General features: G+C 34.9%; 1 protein-coding gene, 1 long non-coding RNA gene and 1 other non-coding gene across 3 annotated transcripts in view; 1 reads left to right on the plus strand and 2 right to left on the minus strand.

Annotated features, from left to right (window-relative positions):
• Positions 1 to 26,139, minus strand: part of NEGR1 (neuronal growth regulator 1) — an 836,678-nt gene that overhangs the window by 88,976 nt on the left and 721,563 nt on the right. The gene's annotated exons all lie outside the window — the stretch shown is intronic.
• LOC132366956 (uncharacterized) overlaps positions 1 to 26,139 on the plus strand; it is a 52,529-nt gene that overhangs the window by 2,874 nt on the left and 23,516 nt on the right. Inside the window, exons 2-3 of the long non-coding RNA XR_009503625.1 lie at positions 11,538 to 11,617; positions 25,101 to 25,187. This is a non-coding gene — a long non-coding RNA (uncharacterized LOC132366956). The remainder of the gene's footprint in view (positions 1 to 11,537; positions 11,618 to 25,100; positions 25,188 to 26,139) is intronic.
• TRNAE-UUC (transfer RNA glutamic acid (anticodon UUC)) lies at positions 25,101 to 25,173 on the minus strand. The gene has a single exon. It is a non-coding gene; the product is annotated as a tRNA-Glu (tRNA).

The following is a 26,139-nucleotide window of genomic DNA, read 5'->3' on the forward strand; positions in this document are numbered from 1 at the left end:
AATATAAGACATATTGTGATAAATGCCATAACAAAAGTCTTTAAGCAATGAAAATAGAAGTCATGGGCCTCCCACTGGAGTCTAAATGTTAAATGTCTCACCATGTTAAAGAAGAATTCACCATCTTTCCTCCAAAAATTGTTCTCCATTGTGATGATCGTTTCCACTAGCAGTTCCACAGTTAGCCTCGTCACTCATGCTTGAAAGATGAGTATTCTTTGCATTTTTCTCAGATTCATGCTCCCCATCTAGCCATTCACCACACTCTGTTCATTTCTCTTTTGAAATGTCTCCTTTATCCTTCTGTTGTATGGTCATTGCCACCTCCCTAGTCCAAAATTGGATCACTTTATACCTATATTCCTCCAATTTCCTAGCAGATGTCTATGGACCCAGGCCTTCCCTCTCCTAGGTTATCCTGTCTATTTCAAAGAACCACAGAATTCTAAAATAGGAAGAGACATTGCCCTCCAATGCAAAAATCTCTACAAATTAATTTGGAAATGTAGGTAAGTAGCCATCCACTACCTGAATACTTATTTTTTTTTTCTGAATACTTATTGATGGAAAAATAATTTCTCAAAACATTTATCATTTAATTTATACATTATTTTAATTGACAGAAAAATGTTCTTTACATTGCCAGGTCTATCCTTTTTTGCTTTATTTTTTCTCCCTTCAATCCTAATTTTGCTTATCTGAAATATGAAATTCCATCAGGCCTTTGAAGAAGGCTATTTTGTCTAAGTTCTGTTTTTGAAAAATTTATAACTATACACTGTTCCCATAATTGAGCCTGATATAAATTTTAGGCCTCACCATTTTGATTGCTCTCCTGTTCGTACCTTATAATTGCCAGCATTATTTAAAATGCGGGGTCTAGAAATAAAGAGAATACTCTGAAATTTCTTTAGGTAGAGTTTTTGTCATTCTACTTATCCCACAAATTCAAGAATTTTAAATATTTCCAATTTTTATTGCTTCAAAGCACAACTCCTCAGCTCTACTTGACTTTTAAAGCCATTCAGAATCTGTGTCCTTTGTTCTAGCCCAAATCATTCATCTTCAGTTTTCTATAAAGCATCTCCTTCTTTAGCTAAACTGGGATTCTCATGTTGGCATTCCCTTTCATTATTTCACTTACACTTCCAAACCTCTCCTTACCGTTATCCTTTTGCTTGGGATGACTTACCTCCTCTCTACCTATCTTAATCTTCTCTTTCCTTTAAAACTCAGTTCCAGACTGTGTAGTATAGAATCTGGACTCACCCAAAGAGAGGTTTGGACTCTGCCCTTGGCTCCTGGGTGGAGATCTCTAGGCCCCCAGAATGTCCTGCCTGGTAGAAGTGTCTTTGTTTGCCTGGGGTCTTTGGCCACCACCAGACAGTCTAATAATGTGATGTAGGACGGGGGCTTTGAGACCACACTGTATCAGTTCTGACCTCTGGAAGAACTGATGACTAAAGGTAGCCTGACCTTTGTGAGGGGCTGGAGACTGAAAGGTAGTCACATGGGTAGGATGTAATTAAGCCTTAATAAAAACTATGGACACCAAGTGCTCAAATGAGTTTCTCTGGTTGGCAATACTCTGTGTGTATCCTCACACATTGTGGCCAGAGGAGGTAACACCATCCGTGACTCCACAGGGAGAGGATGGCCAGAAGCTGTGCCTTTGGACCCTCCCAGACTCTGACCTATGCATTTCTTCCTTTGGCTGATTTTCTATATCTTGTATTAGCCATGAGCATAATAGCTTTCAATGAGTGCTTGAGTCCCTCCAGTGGATTATCAAACCCAAGGATGATCATGGGGATCCTTGAATTCATAGCCAGCTGGTTTGAAGTGATGGTGGTCTTGGGGACCCACAAACTTGTGGCTTATGTCTGAAGTAAGGGCAATCTTATAGGGACTGTTTCCTCAAACTGTACAGTTGGTTAAACACATTGCACAGACCCACTTCCTTCTCGAAGCATGCTTCAGGTACTATCTCCCTCACTGATATCCTCTTCCTCTAACTAACTATAGTATTTATATTAGTATCACAAAATCTGTCACTAACATATATCATTGCGGGTAGGTAATAAACCGACATTCTAAGCAGAAGTTTGGATTTTGGTAACCAAAGAAATTTAGTAATCTGGTAACTTCTGAAATGAGGGGGAAGTAAAAGAAGGGAAGAAATGACTATCTGTATAATGCTATATAAAAGTGTCAGAAAAAGAAGAGGGCAGTGATACCGGCCAGATGATATTAGCATCTTCCTAAGGAACCACTGCATTAAAGAGATAGTTCAGCAGTTATACCAACATTTATTGAGCACATGGTAGACATCAAAAATGTGCCACCAACTCTCCAGGGATGAATACCTAATGAAGGTAACTGATAATTGTTCCAACATTTTGTCTTTTGACAGAAAATTATTCCTGTCTCTGACTGGTAGCTTACTTCTTTATTAGAATTTTTCTTATTTCCTTTTCCCATGTAAGATGCCAATGGTCAATGTGGGGCTCCTGCCCAGTTTAACAGAAAGGGATAATTCTATGTGATGTATTATATTCCAAAATATACAGAAAGAGTAGTCATGAGCAACACATAAGTAGAGCAAAATGGAAATAGGGCACAAGAAACTAGAAGGAATAGAGGAATTAAATGGCCAGAAGTGGGCTCCATTGGCATCTGCAACTAATTTGGGGAATACAGCCATGGAAACTTAGAAAAGTCCTGAGATCAGAAATGGTGATGAACTGATTCCTGGTTTGAGCACAGCAGCAGGTGGTGAAAGAGGGGATAGAAAGAATGAGGTCCTTATTGGCTAGAAGTTTGATATCCTTTCCTTGTATAATACATCTTGCTTTCCTGGTTTTATTTTTACTTCTCTGAGAACTGTAAGGGGATCAGGAGTCACATTTCCTTAGGCTGGGATTATGACAAACTACATTCTTTTTTTTTAATCCCAAGATAATGCATTTCAGGAAGAAAAACATCTCAAATAGGCATCCTGGAGGGTCCTGAAGGACCTTAAATTGGGACAATTCTGTAAAAACAGAATGTTTGATTATCTGCTTGTTCTCTCAAATAACACTCCAGATCCTGGCTGAGCAAGGCAGATGTGCAGTAGATCAGTAACAGGGCAAGAATTCATTATTTACCTGCTAGAGTCCTATGATAACCTATCAACGGAATAAAAGTGTAAATCCCTACTTTATAAGCAGTCATCACATTCCACTAGACCCCTTCATAGATAGTTAAACCACCTGCAACTTTGCTCACATCCACCCTCAATACTGGAAAATTGATCAATCAAAATAAAGCATTTGACTTTGATGTGCTTAATCTGGTTTCTGTTTAAAGCATTAGCCTTTATGAATTAGATAAACAAAACATAGTGTGTCCAGTTTCATAACGTTATCTGACTCCAACATACTAGAAAGAATTGGGAGAAAAGCTTATTAATGTTGAAATTTCATATAAGAAATGCATGTTTAGTTGAAGTCATAGCTAGTACTTTACATACTGGGCTGATAAGTACCGATCAACCGGCAGATGGTGCTGTTCCTGGGTAAAGAGAAACTATTCTTTCTGGTTAAAAGAGATGCATTTATTCAGCAAACAAAATATATCTTTATGAGATTCTATATTCAAATAGTTTTCTGAAATAATACCATATGTTATTATAAATATATGTGGAAAGATCAGGACTAACCCTGCGAATTGTTTGAAATACATATTTCTATTTTCAGCAGAAACATTTGTTTATTTCATAGTTTAAAAATTTTTTCCAAATGTGCTTTTCTTAAGACAATTTGAGAACCTTTTTGAAGCTGAGGGTTTTAAATCTCTTTTATGAGATCAGATGAATACATTACTTTCAAGTAATCAAGGTAGCTGATTCCCCAGAGTAGAATTGATGTGTTGTTTCTCTAAATTTTGGTTGTTTAAGAATTCATATTTTGTTTTGTTTTAAATATATAATCACTACTTATTTAAGAAGCTAAATAGAAAAGATGAAGAAAAAATACATAATTGTAAAATATACAGATGTAAATACATTCATCATAGGAAAAGATGAACATAGATAGATCAAACAAAATATCTCAGGTAAAATAAAGAGTAATGTTTTCTATGAATAAAATCTCCTTTTCCATTTGTTAATATCTGTTTCATTCAGAATAGAATGTTAAATTATACAATTTTTATGTTTCATTCAGAATAGGATGCTAAATGAGATGAGAATTCGTATCTTTTTACATTACAGAAACAAATGTATGCTGAATTAAAACTTATGAGCTAATAACCCCCATGGTCCCTAACACAGTACTAAAAACTCACATGAGTTTGTTAATAATTATTGAAACGAATATTGTTTCTGTAAGTCTGAGCTTAAGCCTGTCTAATACAATGTAGAAACGAAAAACAGGGACTGCTCTCACAGCTGAGAGGTAGTGGTCATTTAATATCCCATTTTCTTGGAATGGTTTGGCAATTCTCAGCATGTGTTACGATGAAGTTTGTTGCATTCAAAATCACAGCACTGAAAACATGCCTTTATCTCTCTCAAACCCTTCCTTCTGGGTTAGGAAGTATCCTGCAGTAAGAGAGCGTGATGGACTAGTTGACTTCTCAAGGTCTATTAATCTACGAAGTGAAAATTAATATCCTTTCATCAGACGAGGCTGGTATCCAATTATCAGTAGAGCAGATGTTGTGCTTTTCTGCTGGGTATAAAGAAAAGGGATGTGCATATCATGGACATTCACACGCTGCCTTGCTACTATCCTGAAGGTAAATTGCTCGAGTGTGCAGCAACTTCCTGCAGTCCCTCCAAATATCAGAAATGAAAAGCACAGCTATGAAAGGTCCAGGTTTGGCTCTCTTCATCAGTAAATTATGGGAATGTAACTCATACAGCTGCTATGGGTACCTGCTGTCTGCCAGATCCCCTTGCTTCCATTTCTTTTGCTCACTGGGTATAGCCAGTCATTTCCAAAAGGTAATTTGCAGTTGACTACGCAATCTGCCAAACCCAATCATTGGGCATACTCATGACCACTCATAAGATTATTTGCCTTAATCACAGGAGACCTCCAGGTGATTACACCACCGCAGGGAGTATATTCAGTGGAGACAGTTGTGGGGGGGTGCCCACTACCCAGCTGCCTGCTAGGTCTTTTGGCTTCCATTATTTTCATCTTTTGGATGCAGCCCGTTCTATCCAAAGCCGCTTCAAAGGCAAATCCATTCGCTGTCACTGAGAAGCCCTCTGCTGACTACTGACTTCTGAGGCAGCAGGATAAATACAAAGACCTTGAGGGCACTTCAGGATTCAGGCCTCTTTTGTTTTATCTCTTTTTTTAAATAAAAATATTAATATTAGTTTTCAGCAAGAGTTTATTCTCTTCTGTGTAGCAAAATAAACTTTCCTTAGGTGTCTAAAAGAATGACCTTCTAAAAATCAGACCTTTTGTTGGAATTTATTGGGTTTGTGATACCTCTCCATATGTATAAATCACTGTTTGATTTTTTTTGTATTCATAAAATTCTTTTTAAAAAATGAACTGGATCATCATATTTCAACATATACACAGGGATTGTGACTTATAGACCTTGGAAGTAGACAACCACTTAGTGCAGAGAAGGCAAAGATATACCATGTGTGTTGCTATTCTCCTTTCTCTCTTCACACATCATATATATATATATATATATATATATATGTATTGTAAAATATACAGATGTAAATACATTCATCATAGGGAAAGAGGAACATAGATCAAACAAAATATCTCAGGTAAAATAAAAGAGTAATGTTTTCTATGAATAAAATCTCCTTTTCCATTTGTTAATATCTGTTTCATTCAGAATAGAATGTTAAATTATATAATTTTTAAGTTTCATTCAGAATAGGATGCTAAATGAGATGAGAATTCATATCTTTTTACATTACAGAAACAAATGTATGCTGAATTAAAACTTATGAGCTAATAACCCCCATGGTCCCTAACACAGTACTAAAAACTCACATGAGTTTATTAATAATTATTGAAACGAATATTGCCATATATATATATATATATTATATATATATATGGCACTATGACAGGCACTAAGGATGCAACAGAAAACAAACAAGGCAATGTTCCTGCCCTCATGGTACTTACATTCTAGTGGGGATAGAAACACTGGTACCCTTATCACAGCATCATTTCTTCTTGAGCCCTGACAGAGCCTTCCCAACCTTTGCTCCAGAGAGTCACTACCAATCAAAGAGAGTGTGCATGCAGAATGAGATCTATCAGTCATCTCTGATCTAGGGCAGTCTATCAGTGATAGAGAAGAAGCTCAGCCACAAAACAAAGTTCATACTGCATTATACTGAAACACCCGAATCAAAATATTTAAGCCATTATAAATGCCAGATCAATGTATGGATCCTTGACTGTTTAACCAAAACCTCTTCTCAACACTTAGTATTATTGAACCGCCAAATAATGTGATTCTGTTTATTGACTTAAACTTCAATTTTACAAATATAACTGAAAATGTTTATTTGTTAACAAATAACAGAGAAATGTTCATGAACCAAAAAAATCAAACATAATACCAAAAAAATCAGTTGTATATTTTCTTCTGAACATACAAACATATTTCAGGAAAATGATCTGTGATGACATTTTAACTCAACATGTCATAGATTAATATGGCTACAGTTGTATTACATACATTACATCTTAGTCTTTTTTTTTTTAATTTAATTTTTATTTAATATTGGGGTATAGTTGGTTTACAATGTTGTGTTAGTTTCAGGTGTACAGCAAAGTGGTTCAGTTACACATATACATATATTCATTCTTTTTCAGATTCTTTTCCCATATAAGTTATTACAGAATATTGAGTAGGGTTCCCTGTGCTATATAGTAGGTACTTAGTGATTATCTATTTTATATATAGTAGTATGCATATGTTAATCCCGAACTCCTAATTTATCCCTGATAACTCAATGAATAAAATAAACTTTAACTTACTATGAAGTAAATATTTTCAACAAGATAATGTAATTTGAGGTCTAAATGACCCCACTGTCTGGAATATTGTTGAAGGTCTCAACCATCAGTTTTCTGGATTGTCAAATAGATTTGCCCTGAATAGAGAAATATTAAACCAAGATTTTATCACCTGACTCTGCTTCTAATATCTGTATGACTCCAGACAAGTTATTCAGTCTTGAAAAAACTTAGTTTATCTATCTATAAAATGGAAACTAGGTGGTCTCTCTGGGCCCTTTACAAATAAAAAAACAATGCTTCTGTGTTAATACAAATATGTCTACTCCTTGGTAATATGTCAAAGAATGCCAAAATATATAACATGAGAGTGAAAAAACAACATTCATAGAAATATAAATAGAAAGAAATTTCATGAAGCATAAGTACAGATGAGAAGGAGGAAAAAATACAGGGACCATTTACATATCTGCTCTCAATAGAATTAATAATGGCTACTGTTAAGTCACACAAAAACCCTTTGTTAGAATAAAACATAGTAATTACTTATTTATATGTTAAAGTTAAATATTGATCAGCATCTTGCCACGTGTACAAAGTTCTCTCTACTTCTTTGTCCCATAAGGCAAAATACATTGAAATAATCAACAATGAAGTAAAAGTGATTCTATTTAAACTTCAGGTTTTTTGTAAATTTGAATATATAATTAGATATGACCTATGGTTATTTGGTCAGAAGCCAAATCTTTTGGAAAAGAAAGATATGCCCCAAACTGAAGGTTGTAACATCGAGCGTACACATAATTCTCTCAGGCCTTGACATGTCTCCTAAGGCATAATTTAGTCAGTAAAACGCTTGCGGTCTGAAACAATGTTAAAATGTCCCCCAGGTCTAGGGCTGACTTCTGGGATTGGCTTGATGACTTTGCAGATCCAGGCTACAAAGAACTTTTGGAGCGTGACTTGGGAAGAGGGAATAATATGAAGACAAAGCATTTTGACTGCTTTTTAGGCACCTTAACTGCAATCCACAGCACGTTCAGCCTAATGTGCTATGCGAAGCTAGGTGTTGGTTAATACAAAAGGAAGAGTAGCATTCCATGCTTAAGTGAGGTTAGGAAATGCTGAATTAAACAATGTACCCGGTTAGTTTATTGCGGGGTTTTTTTCAGACTCTCTAGTGTGTTTAATGTATAACTTGAATCTTCGAGACAATGATCTAGTACTCAGAGTCTCCAAATCTATTTGGCCAATAGAAACACTGTCTTAAAATATGCTGCAAGACTAGTATTTGTGGTCAAGTATATAAATTTCCCTCTATCTTCAAAAGCCTTCGTTTTACTATTACACATCACATGTATTACATTTAATTGTTCATCAGACGCACAACTAAACAAAGTGCAAAGCGATTAGTTTTCAGGAGCCCTGAGACTTCCACAGAAGTTCCACAGAGTTGAAACATTATTTTTACTTATTGAATCTATGTAGATCCCTGCCAGGATGTTGTAAAATAAATCATCTGATAGGGAATGCTTCCCTGGTTGTGTTGAGATAAGCTGAATCAAAGAGAGATATGTCCTTTTGTTAATATTCTCATGGTCACAAAATATCAGCCTCTGTATTTACACTGAGATGATTAGTCAAAGACACCCAGAGCCAATATTAACTATAACTGATGTGAATAGCCTTGTCATGTAAATAAACACATAATAAGGCACATCTTTCTTCCTTTTCATGCAAACTTAAATTGGACAAATTCTATGTCAGGATTTTAGAAAAAAGAATCCTCAAAGAATGCATCCTTTTTAGGGTTTCATATTTTAATATCTACAGTATAGTTACATTCTGCAGACACAGGTGGACTCATGGGAATGCGTTAAAGTGGAAATTACTGGAATTTTGGATGTAAGTAAATTATGAAATGTGATGCGTGAGAAACTCCATAATAGTTTTCTTAAAGTACCATAATTGTTCTTTATTCTCAAACCAAAACCAATATTTTCTCTCAAAATAGAAATATTTCTTCCTTTTGTAGAATCAAATATTATATCTTAAAAATAACTGTCAATTATATGAAAATAAATCTTCCTGACATGAAATTTTTCTGTTGGGAATATTAAATGTAAAAATAGTTTTTACCATCCCTCCCATAATATATTTATAAAGAAAACCAATAGAAAAGTATTTAACATAATGCTGTATTAAACAAAAGTAAAAACATATTATTTGTGATAACTGGACTATATTTAAGGAAAAATAATCTCTACTTTTTAATGTCTATTTTTCCATTGTTTTAAATGGTGTGCTGTTTAGTTTGAGTACAGTATATGCAAGGACTGAACATCAGTGACACAAAATTTGTATATTATCTGTTCAGAGAAAAACTATATACAACATTTTTAAGCTAAGTAATACTTGGAAACAAATACTAACAAAAATTTTTAAATTGTGTAAGTAAAATACGTTATAGGAATAAAACACAAAAGGAACTAAGGTTATTAAAAAACTAACAGTTTTGTTGTATATATAACATGGACAAGAAATACCACATATACATGGTAAACTAATAAATATGACAGGTTAATTTCTCCTGATAGAAGAGTTGTAGATACAACTATACATATGATTTTGAAAGGCTTAATTCAGAAGAATCTTGTAGTAGTCAGTTGTAATACCTTATAAGTAGATTTTATATAATAACTCAAAAAGTTAAAGTCTGGGATATTTTTTTGTGTAAGCTGGGCATATTTAGTTCACTAGTTTGTTAAATATATTTTCTTACCTATTTTCTGCCTGACTGATACAGAAATCTGTCCCCATCTCTACTTCCCCAAAAAGTGAGCTTATAAAAAGAACCCTGAGTGGTTTTTATCTTGGCAAATCAGCCATTACTTAGGGTCTGGGTCTTAGTTTTTTGAGACCAGAAACCTATTTTTTTCTATATTCTTTAATTGTCAAAATTGGGTGAGGGAACTTTGCAACATAAATTTAGAAGACACTAAAGAAGATATGCCATTTTCTAAATGTATATTAAAAACTGTGGTTGATCAGCATCTTTCTCCTGAAAGCAAATGAACATTAACACTGATATTTACCTTTATTAAGTACATTAGAGTTTATATATATTTTATTAAAATATCTCAAAGCCCTACTAGGTATACATTTTTACCTTAATTTTATAGAAGAAACTGAGGCTCAGGGAAGTTAAGTAGCCTGTTTAAGATCACATAGCTAGTAAATCACTAAGTCAAATTCAAACTGAGGGGCTTCCATGGTGGCGCAGTGGTTGAGAATCTGCCTGCCAATGCAGGGGACACGGGTTCGAGCCCTGGTCTGGGAAGATCCCACATGCCGCGGAGCAACTAGGCCCGTGAGCCACAACTACTGAGCCTGCGCTCCGCAACAGGAGAGGCCGCGACAGTGAGAGGCCCGCGCACCGCGATGAAGAGTGGCCCCCGCTTGGCGCAACTGGAGAAAGCCCTCGCACAGAAACGAAGACCCAACACAGCCAAAAATAAATAAATAAGTTAAAAAAAAAATTCAAACTGAGGTCTTAGCTTATTTTGATACAGTGTTTCCTGAGATATGCATGAATTCTTTGTAAAGCAATAATATGATCCTGTAGACCTGAGACTGACTACACGCATGGACCTGGAATTTTTTTTTTTTTTCCTGGAATTTTTTAAACTTGCTCATTATTGACTGTAAAGAGAATGTATTTTCTTTTCTTTTGTATCTGGTAAAATTATACTTTAACGATTATCATAAAAAAAGGAAAAGACAAATTTCAAACTTCTCATAGAATTTGTGAGTCCTTAACAGTATGGGTGAGAATCTCAGCTGAGAAACTGGTTTATTTTTAAGATCACAGGATTTTGAGTCAGATAAAGCCTGACCGCAATGGCTTGCTCACTCATTAGCTCTTGCAGCTTCAGTTTCTTCTGTAAATTGGGAGGAAAATATCCACTGTTAGGGTTGTCATGAAGGTTAACTGAGATAATACATTTAAAATTATTTAATACAGTGTCTGCCACAGTGTAACTGCTTAATAAATGGTAATGACTGTGATCTGGGTTTTCACCTCAGTGCTGTCCGCTAAGGCATGCCGGTTATCATAATGCTGCTGGTTAAGCCTGGAATCAGATTCAGCCCCAAGAGTCCAGTGTTCTCTGCGATGCGATCCCAGGTACATTTGTCTGCCGAAAACACTCTCCTGGACAGGACTTAAAGGGGCAATAAATGGTTTTGTCTCAATGATTCCCTTGGCAGGCTACCAATTCACACCCTGCATTCTTTAATTGGATACTTTAAAATCTACACACTGTTTAGAAGACAGTCAAAGGCCTACAACCCTTCTTTGTTTGTTTGGTCAAGGTAATATTTAAGCCTTAGCTCTTTACTCTTGGAAGGCGGACATATTTCCAAGTTCTTGAAGTAGCACTTAATTTTGTCTCATGTGCACTACTTACTATGAAAAATATCTGGGTGAAAAATATGTAAAATCAGCTAATCCATAGCTCCTCTCTGGTGTTACAGGCATGACTGAGACAGGGAAAGGCCAGAGGGGAGAGCAGACGGAGAAAATGAGAAAGTGATGTCAAGTCCACCTTAAGAAGGTAAAATGTACCCTGCTTTTATTTGCCCTGAGGAGCTTTCTGTCACTCCATCCCAATCTAGCAGACTTTGAAAGGGTCATTGATCTGTGGTTAGATGAGCCCACTGGAAATTTTTACATTTGCATAAGACCCATGGTCTTTGCAATTTGCCAGAGTGATGGACAAGTTAGATGGACTTGTCAGTCTTGGGAATTTTAATTAGTAGCCTAATGATATGAGAATTTATAGAATTGTTTTCTCTCACTTGAGCTTAGTTTCAGGGCCTCTGACCTGGGCCAGAGATTTATGTCTGAGTTGAATCTTCCTCATTCTAAATTCCTGGATTCAGTGCAGATATTTCAGAATAAACTATATTCAGAAAAGTGCTATGTACTCATCTGACTGGGAAATAGTCAATTTAACTAAGCTCACAGGGAACGCTAAGGCAATTTCACAGCTGATTTAGACCTATAAACCTTTTATACCCTTTTTCCTGGAAAGTCATAGAATTTAAGAGTTGGAAGCAAACTTTAAGATCATCTGGCCCAACCACTCCATTTTATAGTCTATATTCCCAGGAGAATGGGAGTTCCTTGAGGACAGAAACCACAACTTATTCATCAATATTTTGAATGAGTTGAGACATGTCTGAAACTCTAAACTAGTAAAGAACTTGATTTCAGATGTTTTTGGATAACTAACAATGTCCTAATCACTGTACCATATTGCCTAAGTAGATCATCCTATTTTACTCAGTGCCAAACAAATGAAATATTAAATGCAAATAGATGGTGTGACATAGTGTGCTTCAGTGTTTCAGTAACCAGGCAATAAGACTGTATTTTTCATTTTTCAATTGGCAGTGGGTATGGACAACAATTTCAATATGTTGCTATTGTCTATAGAAGCAACCTTTGTTCAAGGGCTTAGTGCATATCACACTCTGATGAATATTACTGTAGGAGGGAAGAAAATAACATAAAATGTCAACACAAATCATTAGTACATGGAAAGGACACCCATGAGTCTTCAGCAGAGACTATAGCACAGAGGTGCCACCTAGTGACTGCATTCTTCTGGCTCTAAAAAGCACACATTTGTTAGTATGGAGAATGAGATTTGTATATATTTCAGGTCATCTTTAAATACATTATAGCACAAAATGTCTATTCATAATTTGCTCTGCTCTGTCAAATTCAGAAGATAAAGAGAGTAATGCTCTGTAAGCCTTTAAAAGCCACAAAAGCAAAAAAAAAAAAAAAATACAGTGTAAGATGTTTATGGGTGCACATATCCTCACTTCTAAATAAATCCCATACACAGAATTTCTAACATATAATATAATGAAAAGGATAGAAGACATTCCTGTCTCCACTAGTATATTTTAGTATTATCACCTAAGATTATTATTATTTTTTTAATTTATCACAGTGTGTAGCACATGACAGATACTTGATAAAGGACTTTGAACGAGTGAATGCATTAATGAATGGATAACTGCATGAGTCTTGAACTTAAGGAATTTCAATAGAGATGACATTACCTTGAAAAGTGTACAGGCAAGATTTGTCCTCACTATCTACATGACCAGTAGTAAGACAGCCATCTAGGTATCTGGGTATAATCTCATTTTGAAATCTGAGAGAAATCTGGAAATCAAAGAACTTTGGTGATTCAAGTTGAGGAGAGTGGCAGAAGAAGAGGTAAAACCAGAAACAGGCCATAAAAAGGGCTATAAATGAAATATGAGGATTGGTGAGATGTACCACCATTTCTTTCTACTTGGCAGCAGAAATAACATCTAATAAAATATGCTTATTCATGGTGTGACCTAGTCAAGTTACCATCGTGAAACAGGTATACAAGATGCCCCTGTCTCTCTTTCTCTGTCTCTTCTCTGTCTCCCTCTCTTATACACACACACACACACACACACACACAAACTTTTTTAAAGTCAAGCCATTAGTAAAGGCACAGGCTCTTATGCTCACATGTGTGGTTGCCTAACAACTGTAATGCCCTGCTGAATTGATTGGTGCTACTCTGATACAATTAAAAAGCAATACGTAAATGTGATGGGCAGTTCATGAATTGGAAAGATTTTGATTGCCTAGCTGTATGATCAGAGACAGACAGTCCTATATACACCCATGAACCAATTAATGGATTTTTGAAAACCACTAACATCTTCTCTCTTCCAAACCTGTAAGACACAAGATGTGATATTAAAGAATGGCATTTATTTTGTTTGTCTGTTTCTTTAGATGAGCAAAAGATAGTTGGCACACTTCAGGAAGAAAACTAGTTGGTGTATTATTAGAAAAAAATGCCCAAACGGGTTTCTCAATCTATAACAGCTCAGATTTGTGGTCATTATCAAGGAGCCAATCAACCGATGAATCTGGGTTGCTAGATTGTTGTGACAATGGGATGAGAAGGTAGGTAAAACCCTAAACATTACGCAGGAAAACTCCTTACAAAAAAATATTTGCTGAGTTTGTAGGTCTTTGGGTAAATTATTTAACCTCCCTAAATTTCAAACTCCTTACCTTTAAAATGTTGATACAAACAATTCATATACCACAAGATTATTTTGAGAAGTAGATGTTTGTTGAAAATACGTTTTAAAGCTGTAATTCACTTTGAAATATGAGTAATGTTTATCACCATCTTCAAACAAGCACAAAAGAGCCTTGTCTATTTGCAAAGTCTTTATTTAGACTACTTAAGGTAAATAATGGGAAACATGCAAAATCAGATACTACAGCTGATCAGGTGATCAGGCAGAGGCCTGGGATCTGGATCCTTAGATTATTGATTTACGTGCCAGTAGAAAGGCTCTTCTGCCTAATAATATTTCTTCAGTGTGCAAAGTTAACTTTGACATTTGCACCATTAGAAATAAATTATTTAGGGTTAAATAGGCAGCTCCTCTTAAAACACAGATACACCTAGGAAGGTGCATATTGAGGTTCGCATTAAGACTGACACACCAGCATGCACTGGTTTAATAACAGATATACTAATAATAACTGGCTGAAATTTGTTCACTTCAGGCTACAGGCATTGTCCTGGATTCTTAGTACAGTGAGACACTCTGGGCTGGAAGGCCCGACTGAGGATATGGGCGTTCTACAGGAGGCAAGGGGCAATAGAGGGAACACTGTTTCTCCAAAGGTGGTCGAGAAAAGCAGAAATTAGAGAGCTTACCTTCTAAGCAATTTTACCCTATTCTCATAAATGCAAAATCTCTGTTAAAACACGTTTTTTCCTTTTCAGTTTGATTTTAGTATTTTAGAATTAAAGTCAACTTAAAATATATGCATTCCTACTTAGAAGAACTACAGACAAACATTTGCTTGTTGGCTTTTACAGAATTTTGCGTCCAAGAACAAAGGAACTGTTTCCTACATGTATTATTGAGAGACAAATCACTTATTGCACCAAAAGTCATTAAATCCAATTGTTTTAAGATTTACTAGTATTTCTGATTCTTTCCTATATAGATTCTTTCTCTGACCAGAGAGCCAGTTGGGATTTATCTCTCACATTAAGATATTTCAGTCTTCTTTTTATGTGGTGCGTGCGTGTGTGCAATATCAACTCATTTGTTTTATAAAATATTGTAATGATGTTGGCAATAATGTAGCCTGACAAATATAATCTTCTTAACAGATATTTTTACCTCCTCTACAAAGAAATAGGTTATTACAAACATTTAATATAAAATCAATGTTCAAATAATTGTTCAAAAAATTCAATATTCCAAAAAATTCTCGAAAACTCATTACCTGAATATTGGAAAAATTCAAGGAGGCTTGGTAGTTTCTAAGGGAAAATATTAGATGCAGAGAAAAGGAGTTATTTGATCACTTGATGTGTTAGGCAGAATAATGACCTCCCAATGATGACTACATCTTAATTCCTAGAACCTACAAAGTTATTACATTACATGGCAAAGGGGAATTAAGATGGCAGATGGAATTATGGTTGCTAATCAACTGACCTTAAAATAGGGAGATTATTCTGGATTATCTGGGTGGGTTCGATGTAATCACAGGGGTCCGTAACTGTCAAAGAGTGAGGCAGAAGAGTCAGTGTCACAGTCATGTAATATGAGAAATACTTGAATGGCCATTGCTGGTTTTGAAGATAGAAGAACGTAAATAATGGAACTTGGTCTCTAGAAGCTGGAAAAAGGCAAGAAAACAATTCTTCCATAAAGAGTCCAGAAAAGACTACAGTCCTGCTGATACCTTGATCTTAGCCAGTGAGCTTCATTTCAAATTTCTGACCTCCAGAACTATAATATATTTGTGTTGTTTTAAGCCATTATGTTTGTGATAATTTGTTAAAGCAGCAATAGGAAACTAATATGCCTTGGAAATCATTCATTCATGCATCCATTTGTCCATTCAACAATCCTAATTGTAATTGTAATACTAATTGTCTCCTAATTGTAAGACACTGACACATTCATGTAACTAGGGTTCAGCCAGTAGTGCTGCCTTTTGTTGACTTCTGTTTTCTTTCTTTCCACTGGTAAACCAGGAAGGATTAAATGAGGAATAGATCTTCCCTTTTTCATAGGGATTTTGGGAGGAAATTCTACTTTCCATCAGTGTTTTGTTCTCTCCATTTTTGAGTATATATTATGGGAACTCTCTCCTAATATAAATCTGGGCTCTACATTGGACTTGGTAAAATGCATGCTTATTCCTTTTGCAATGTAAAATATAAAGATATGACTTTCAATTCTTCTAACTTTACATTCTGCTAAAATCTTCCTTACATTAACTCACTGATTCATGTATGCATTCATTCAATAAGTTTTAATGTTCCAGCCACTCAGACACTGTGATACAAAGATTAAAAGACAAACAAACTGGTCTCCTTCTGTAAAGGATCTTGCAAGCCAGAGGTGTGACAGACACATATCTACAAATATAATGCAAGTCATTAAGTGCTTTTATGATTGTGATATAACCCTATAAATTCTTATACAGTACAATGTACTAATATGTACTTGGTAAATACTTATTAGGAACTCATATTCATAAGTCTATGTTATGTTATTTTATGTGTATAAAGTAGGATAAGTGGTCATTATTAGTAATCTTAATACTTCTGCTATATAACCATTTTTTGATTTAAAAGCTTGTTATTAGTACGTGAGGTGTTTGACTCTGAGGCATTGATTGGTACGTTTGGTGGTGTTTTAATCTGAGCCCAGAGTAAGTCAAAGGACCAATAGCCTAAAATGATATTTGGAGACAGAGCTGAAGACATATCAAGGAAGAAAGGGTTGAATAAATAGTGAGAGCAGAGAGTGGAGAACACCCCACTTTTTTCATCTTTAAAAAGAAGAGCATCATACTCTAAATTGCATCATAGATTTTCTGCTACAGTTTTATCTGGAACTTAATCAACTAATTATGGATAATTATAATTAATATCTGAATTCATTATATTCAGGCATATTAATTAGAATTTGACATTTATTCTGAGCTGTCTTAAATTCCTTACACTCTAACAATCAGAGAATAATGGAAGCTTGATTGTTTCAAATAGGGGAAAAAAACCCACAAACCTTAAAATAAATTTTCAAATAATAGCACAAGTTTGAGAGTTATTTTGTGGGAACTCATCACCAGCTTGTAGAGAGATGTTTGTACTTGGCCATTTTCCTAAGAGATGGCACCAAACTTGTAACTAGGGACTGTGCTTTCACAGACTTTGCTTGATGCCTCCTCACCTCTATTCTTACTTTCCTACTTTCACAGAATTATATTTGCAAAACATCCAGTAATAGTATTTCCCTGTTTAAAACATTGAATCCTTTTCCAAACAACAAGATAAAGTCCAAACCATTTGGTATGATATTTGGGTTATTTTTACTACCTAGGCTGGTGTCCCCACCATCTACAGAGACAGGTAGAAGTCATCCTTGCTTGAACATCTCTTTGCCCTCCAAATCTAAGCAATAACCAAACCTTGATAAATTTTCCTTCTAAGTAACTTTTGACTAGATTGCATTCTCTCCCTGCTATAACAACTGTCCTATATCAGGCTCTCATCATCTCTCCCCTGATATTATACAATAACTTTTCCTGATGCCAGTCTTGCTCATATCAATAAATCCTTCACCCTGACCCTCAGGGTTATATAGGAAGTCTAATAATCAGCCCCACGTCTCAGGTCAAATAGACCAAGCTTCCAAGCAACGTGTATAACGCCTTTCAGATCTTGCCCTGTCCACCTTCCTAGTCCCATTATACTCTCTGCTGCTCATTTTGCACTCCAGAAATTACCTGGAATTTCTCTCAAACACACTGTGCTGTTTTATGCCTCTGTTCCTTTGCCCATGCTGAGCTCTCTGTCTAGAATGGCTTTTGACTTTACCTCTATGTTTAAACTACCAGAAAACCTTTTCTGACATTCCTCAGGCAGGACCAGAGTTCCCAGAGTCCTTTACACATATCTCTATTATAGTACATATTGCATTATGTTAATTTCTTCTGCTTCCATGTCTCTCTCATTATTTGGAAGGTGAGATTCTTGACAGACAAGCAGTGGGACAATCCCTTTTGCATCTCTAATACATAGTAAAGTATCTGACACATTCAGGTGCTCTATAAGCATCTTGCAGTTCTTGGAAATTGACAGAAGCTTTGCAAGCCGACTTTTACTTTTTCAACTTCTGCCAGTATCCTCACTTTTCTTATGCTCTAGCCCTATGGACCACATGTAAGTTTGTTATCCATCCATCTATCCATGGGTAGTCAGGTATATGCCTCTGATCTAGGCACTGAGATTTTTGAATTTTCTATTTAGTTAACAAATGGATAAATTACCCAGCCTTTCCTTGCTCTCATACAATTACTTGATTTTTGATTATTTTCACCCCTCTCTATTCCTGAATGAATTTTACTGACGCACATTACTATTACTTCTGATATTCTGTAACCATGTGGGCTACATACAGATTTCTAACATTCATTCCTTCATTCATTTCTTGAGGAAGGATAAGCCGTTGACAAGTGGACATTTTTATTTTCTAGCATAGAACTTGATGATACAATTTAAAAACTGGTTTAATATCCTTTCTCAATTACCATAGGAAGTGCTACCATAAAAAGTATTTTTTTTAGGAAACTTTAATATCTATAGAGTGACGCAAGAGAGTGAGTTTGGGTAGTAAATATCAACTGACATTAAATTTTTTGTTTTTATTTTATTATCTACTTTTTAGATGAGTTAAAAAATGGTAAAAGTTACTTATGACCTAATGTAAACCAAAAGTTATGTAGTTAGTTGTCAGAAAATCTCCTAACTTTTGTATTTAATTTTTGGTTCAAATGTTTTGTTAAGTGGGTTGGTTCAGTATTTTCGTTGAAACCGTCTGGCATACATGGAAAATCTGCTAAGTACCAGGCACAGTAGTAGATAATAAAGATACAGAAATCAAATGAGATTTTACCCTCAGTTTTCTACACTTTCTACGTCTTTGACTTTTCTGGCGTTTCCTTTGTTGGTGATGGTACCCCCATTCTTTGCCAACTATGCCTAATCTATGAAGACCTTGTTCATATATATGATGACTTCCTCCAGGCAAAATTGTCTGCTTGCTTCTCTAGACAGAAATTATGGAATATGTTATTTTAGATAATGATTAGTTACACATATACCTGTCTCCTTAATAGATTACAAGCCCCTTTAAGATAATAACCTTATGCTCCCAGCACTCAGTGTATGATACAGTTGTTACTCAATATATATTTGCTAAATGATGAACAGTATCCTTCAGAGGAAGACAGGAAATGGGCTTCCTTGGGTAAGTTGAATAAAAAGCATTTTTCTTTTTAAAAAAAACCAGGAATCCAACAAAGTGAACAATTATTTGCAAAGTAGAGGAATCAGGAATTATTCAATTTAAAGTGGAATTTCTTTACATAATGTGGTATATTCTGGTGAATTTAACTGATTCTGTTTACAAACTCTACATTCTGTTTTTTAAAAAATGATTTGTTGTTTAAAGTGAGATACACATACTTGATAATCAAGTATTGGGCATTTAAATTTTGGTTTTGGCATGTACATGCTGAGTGACCTTGGGTAAAACAATCATTTTGTCTCTAAAATGGAACTAGGCTTGTTGCATGGACTTAAAAATGATCTTAAAACACTGATAAATACAATGGGCTTCACAATAGCCATTATTAAATAGTGAAGTTTTCCAAGTGCAACTGAAGGGTCTGCCTTGACTTTTTTGCTTGTTTCTAGATATGGAAAAATCGTATTTTTAAAGCACTTTCACTTGTCTAAAGATCTATAAATAAAGCGATTTTTGCTATGAATATCAATGGAATAAACTTAAAAATTATTTTAACAAATAATTTTAATCGATGGTTTCTAAAGATTATGTCTAGGACAAAGTAAGGGTAAATGTTAGGTGGGACATCTTGTAATACATTAACAAACTCCAGATAGACTAAAAAATGTTGGCAGAATTAACTTTGGGTGTGTGTGTGTGTGTGTGTGTGTGTGTCTACATGAAGCCAAGTGAATGCTGGTTTGGTTGGACTTTTCACTTTTTGAATAATCACTTTGATGCTCTGTAGATAGTTAAAAACCTAAGAATATAAAACCAGAAGTAGAGCATAACTGTGAATTTGATTCTAGACCAGGAATTTCAGCCTTGATTTGTTGGACTCAAGGTTACAGTAGAGCATACTTGTGTAATGCTCTCAGGCTGCACTAGCAAACCAATAGAAAGTTTTAAGTATATCATTTTATCTTATTCAAGGTAGACAGACTTCAACCTTAATCTCCTTTCCATCCTTTAAGAAATAAAAGTCAAATATCAGTATTAAAATATACTTCAAAAGTGATCACAAAATGTAATTTAAAAAAATTGCATGGAAATGGTTAAGTTGCTTTAATAGGACTCAGTTGTTATTGGCCTAATGGTAGGCATTTTTAAACTTGACCATTACCTAGAATAGCATAGGGTCTAGCATGGCAATTACAATAAAAGTAGTCTAAGTTTTCAAATTCACTGCATATCTCATTCATCACGAAAAATGTCCCTTACCTTTCAAACTTTGAGACCCTGAGACTGATCAAAGAAGGGTTTTCTTTTGTTCTTATTACTTACTATATTTCATGGCCTTTTCTTGAATAATGATGTTAATAATTAAATTTTCATTCCCTTCAACTGAAACAGATTCTGACTTGTCAAGAATATATAAAAATATATATATAAATATAAGTTATGACTTCAAGACCTTCATTTCTTTAGAACTTACGTATATAAATGATATAAATCCACTTTCAATATATTTTCAATGTGTCTAATATTTTCATAACTGTATCCACTTTATCTTTGCTTTAACTCTCTGTCAGTAATATTACAAAATATGAAATCTGTCTGGAGTTATTTTATATTCTGTTTTTCCACTTATGTAGAAGCAATAAATGGACTACTTAGAAAATCTGATATTTCTTATCCCCTGAATACTTTTGTGAGAATTTTCACTTACTATTTTTATTTGGATAATGTGTTTTTAAAGCTTTGTTTTAAATGACTGGGACTTTTAACAGTTTGGCACTATTCATAGGGTAAATTATTTTCCCATCTACCTTTAATGATCTTTTGCTTAGAGTTATATATTGCCAGATTTTTCTTTTTTTGTATCTTGAACGGCAGACTGCACATACTTTTAAAAGCTTTTGTTTATCATTTATACCACTCTTTAAATCCTGCTATAACCACATGTTCAAATCCCTGACTAACCAAACTGTTCTCTGAGGCCTTTAACAAATTCACAATTAATAATGAGTTTCACTGAAAGCTGTGTTTGTTCTTCTACCCTTCAATTCAATTCAACATATATTTATTAATCTTTCCACAATAATCTTTTTTAAAAAAGCTTACATTATCTCCTTCAAAGGTTGCAGTGCTAAGGAATTCAATTTTAAACTATTTTTCATGTGTTCCTAGTTTTGAAACATTGAATCCTAGCAATGAATCGACCAATTTGGGGTCAATGGCTGTTTGATCATTTGAATGGCTGTTGCTTTAGGTATTCTATAGGCAGTGGCAATAAGTATAAGGTCTCAGAGTATTTGAGAGACTATATAGTCTAATATATCAATATGTATATATGTTATACATATGTATATTTTATATACATATATACTATATATATATGAACATTTTCCTCAAAATTACTCAATTTTCATAATAGCTCTATGTAGTGGGTACAATTATTACCCTACCCCCACCCCATTTTACAAATGAAGAATCTGAGGCAGAGAGAGGTTAAGTAACTTGATTCTCATTTACGCAGCTAAAAGGTAGCAGAGCTAGGATTCAAACCTAGGCAGTTTGTTCCAAAGTCTTGTTCTTAACCCTTATGCTGCACATTGTTTGAAGAAATATGAATCTTTGTAGAAGTAAGAATAACTTCTTTGTTTGCTTTATGACGTGAATTTTTTGTAAGAGTTCCTACCATTGAAAGGAACTTGCAGTGAACTTTTGATACAGATGGCCTACTGAAAAAGAGTATTTTTATACTTCAATAAAACTTTCTCCAAAACCACAAAGTTTGCCACCAGACACCACTTCTTAAACTATTTTGCATTCCACTCTTGTTTATTTGAATAGATAAGATAGGTAATCTCTCCTTTTAATTTATGAGGATTTTATTCAATAATTCGGGCAATACCTAGGAAGGAAAGTAAGTACTTATCTAATCTTCACTTCAGTCATCTAGGTGACATAGCGATATGGAAATAATTTAATATCCTCTTTAAAACTGATGGAGAAAAAGAGATCAAAAAGTTTATGAACAAGATTAATAACTCTAAGTTCTCATATAAACCTGAGAATATATAACTCTGTGGAGACCATAAGTATTCATTGCAATCAGACTTAATGAGTTTTTTTATCAGTTAAGAGAAAAATCATATTCAAATGACTGAGTGTTCTAATTATATTATCATGACCCTCAAACTTGGGAGGCTATTAACCCTATCTGTAAAATGGAAAACTCCTATTAATCCTATTACTTAAACCTTGTATGTATCAACTATAAAATAATTTAAAGTATACTACTCAAATATGCTTCAGTTTGAGAGGTTATAAAAACATATTTTATAATTTGACCATAAAGTGTTATATTATGAGATTCTTTAAATACATAATCATCGACTTGCTCAAAATTGTTTCATTTGGGGGTGGGGGTAATTCATAATCATCTAAAGTAATTTTAAGCATTTTTTGATTGATTACAATTTGAAATAGATTTTTTTTTTTAATTTCTAAAACACTCAGTTTCTCAGATCAGCAAATCCTGTTTTAGACTAAAATTTAGAGCCATTTCTGGAATGAGAGGAGAAACAACTATTTAACCAACTTATACCTCCTTATGGATCGACAGCATCAACAAATCCTTTAACTCAGCAGTTATAAGAAATCCCTATGAACTTTTCAAAGCCAAATAACTTTAGCAACTCCACTTTCTTCTTTAAATAGCCAGCAGCCCACATTCAAAATGAACTGCTAAATTCCTATATAACAAGATTAGATTTGTTTCTAATACCAATAGCTTTTATCTCAATTTCATGTCATCCAGAAATGTTCACAGTTGAAAACAACGCTTAAAAACACACTTATGGGGGCTTTCCTGGTGGCGCAGTGGTTGAGAATCTGCCTGCTAATGCAGGGGACACGGGTTCGAGCCCTGGTCTGGGAAGATCCCACATGCCGCGGAGCAACTAGGCCCGTGAGCCACAATTACTGAGTCTGCGCGTCTGGAGCCTGTGCTCCGCAACAAAGAGAGGCCGCGATAGTGAGAGGCCCGCGCACTGCGATGAAGAGTGGCCCCCGCTTGCCACAACTAGAGAAAGCCCTCGCACAGAAACGAAGACCCAACACAGCCAAAAATAAATATAAAAATAAATAAATAAATGAAAGATTACTATAAAAAAAAGGGGGTTGCTGAATCCAAAATAAATGTTTATTTAAAACAAACAAACAAACAAAAAACACACTTATAGCAATGGCTTATCTTTTCAGACTGAGTATTTATGGTTGAATTAGGAACTATCTGAAAATAAAAGACAATAACTGAAATAAGTCCGTGGACTTGACAGTTTCAAGAGACCAAATCTTCCACTATAATATTCCAAGAGTGAAAGTATAGGTTTTCCCCCAGCTATTGTTCCCTTCAGAATCACTAAACACTGTTGTTTCATAATGATTTTATAATAATGAAATACCAAACCATTAGTTTTTTAATAGATCCTCAGAAAACCTTGTAAACTCTCTACAGCTCTGTTTGCAAAGATATCGCAGAAGCTAATCACCTTGCAACTATTCCACAATGTGACACAGATTTACTGCACAAGCCTTGAAGAATAAAGTAAAAGACGTTAGCCTCAAATCAGGGTCAGATCACAAAATCCAAAGGGAGGGCAAATCACAAATAGACGAGGACAAGTAACAGACATTAGAGCAGTGCCGCAAGCATGCGGCCCACATTCAACTCGGTTTGTTTCTATGACAATGAGGAGGTCTTGTTTAATGGAGAAAGTACCCAGACATACTTTGTGAATGTATGCGGATACTGACCTGGACTTGTGACAGGACTAGAGGTAGTAGGCTCAATAATTTCTACAAAAAGGGAAAAGGAAAGAAAAGAAAAACATTTTGTGTATTATTTACAAAGAAGACAAACACTCATGACACAATCAACAGTCATGCAACATATACACAGGTGGTCTTTTATTTGAAGGCTTCCCTGACCATGGAAACCACTGAACAAAATCCAGTCTCTGAGGGGTACACAGCACATCATCACTGTCTTTGACATTAAGTCATCTTTCATTCCAAGCCAACATTTAGGAGTCATTTTCACATTCTAGTCTATAGCATCAAGTTATGCTGTGCTAAGGTTAAGGGCCTGCCCTCAGAGTTCTCAAGCAACAGTTTTCAAGCCTTCCTTCTAGAAAAATACAAGGAGAATACCTTCTTCTGAGAGAGCTGATGCCAGCTCCTATAAATCATTCAGTCATGTGTTGCTTCTTAATATGTACTAAAAATTAAATCATGGGTAAAATTCAGATGTTCTCAAAATGTCTTTTTGAAGTAAATCTCATATTTTACGAGCATATCTATAGAATTTGGCCACTTGGAGGACCAGTTATGTCTGCCTTTATGTCTCTGTGTAAAAAAGGAAACACATACACACATACCACATACATATACACAAACATGTACATGTTTTGAATGACCTAAAATATATTTGCATGTCTATAAGACATTGCTGGCTATAATTTAGGCATAATTAAAGGGAAACTTTGTCACTGGTGTATAAATATAATTTTCCAGCAGGTATCTAACAAATAATAAACACCATGGCATATATATTTATGGCATATATTTAAATCATGTATTTTTTTTTTTTTTGGGCATGCCACGCTGCTTGTGTAATCTTAGTTCCCTGACCAGGGATTGAACCCAGGCCCTCAGCAATGAAAGTGCGGAGTCCTAACCACTGGACCACCAGGGAATTCCCTAAATCAGGTATGTATTTTTATTTAAGATTTCCATTTTAACTTATCTTTTAATAGGATTCTTTTTCAAGTGTTAAATGATGGTGATCACTAAAAATACAGTAGTATAAAAATTACACATCATAACTGGCAATCCTAAAGGACATGAACAATTTTTAATGAGAGAGAATGAAAATATTAGGAAAACATGGCATTTTTGAGGAACTCTAATAATGTAGCAGCCTGAGAGAATTATTTCAGTATTAATTTCACATAAGTAACGTACACTCCTCTTTCACCTAGTTAATTAGCAAGCTCTGTGATAGTGAAAAACTAACCTGGATTCTTAGAAACAAACACAGTGAGTATGGCTATAAGAGGTAAAGGCAGACACCCTCATGCAAAATCTTGTCTCTGAGTATAAGAGATGCTGCAGAGCCAAAAAAAAAACTGTTTTGTTTTTTTATTTGTCAACGTCTTTGGGGCTTGCTTTTGCTGTCTTTCATTGCTTCGTCCACTGATAATGCTATGGCAATTACCAATTCCATTGGTAATGGGAGAGTGTGAACTCACACTCTTATTTATTAGTCTAGTTCAGCTACTGGTTTGAATAATAAAACTCTAGCAAGCATTATGAAATGGAGCTTTCAAAAAACATTTTTGGGTGTCAATAATTTGGGGGACTATAGTCTGTGTCCTAGTCTACAGGGTTGATTCTCTGAAAGAGACATTCTCAAGTGGCTAAATAATTAGTCAGATAACAAGCTGCAATTAAAAATTCAAAAGTGTAGCCATCCATCTGGCTGTGTGATTTGGTATTGCTGAGAAGTGGAAACTTACCAAGGCAGCTCTGCATTAGCTTACTTAAAAATGTAAAAATTTTTCTATTTTCCTTTTTCAAGGAAAGTGATTAATATTTCAATTCCTTCTATGTGTTAAGCAATATTCTAGGTGCTGGGATTACAGTGGCTAATTAAACAGTT

The sequence above is a fragment of the Balaenoptera ricei genome, chromosome 1 (genome assembly GCF_028023285.1).
Source record: "Balaenoptera ricei isolate mBalRic1 chromosome 1, mBalRic1.hap2, whole genome shotgun sequence".
NCBI lineage: Eukaryota > Metazoa > Chordata > Mammalia > Artiodactyla > Balaenopteridae > Balaenoptera > Balaenoptera ricei.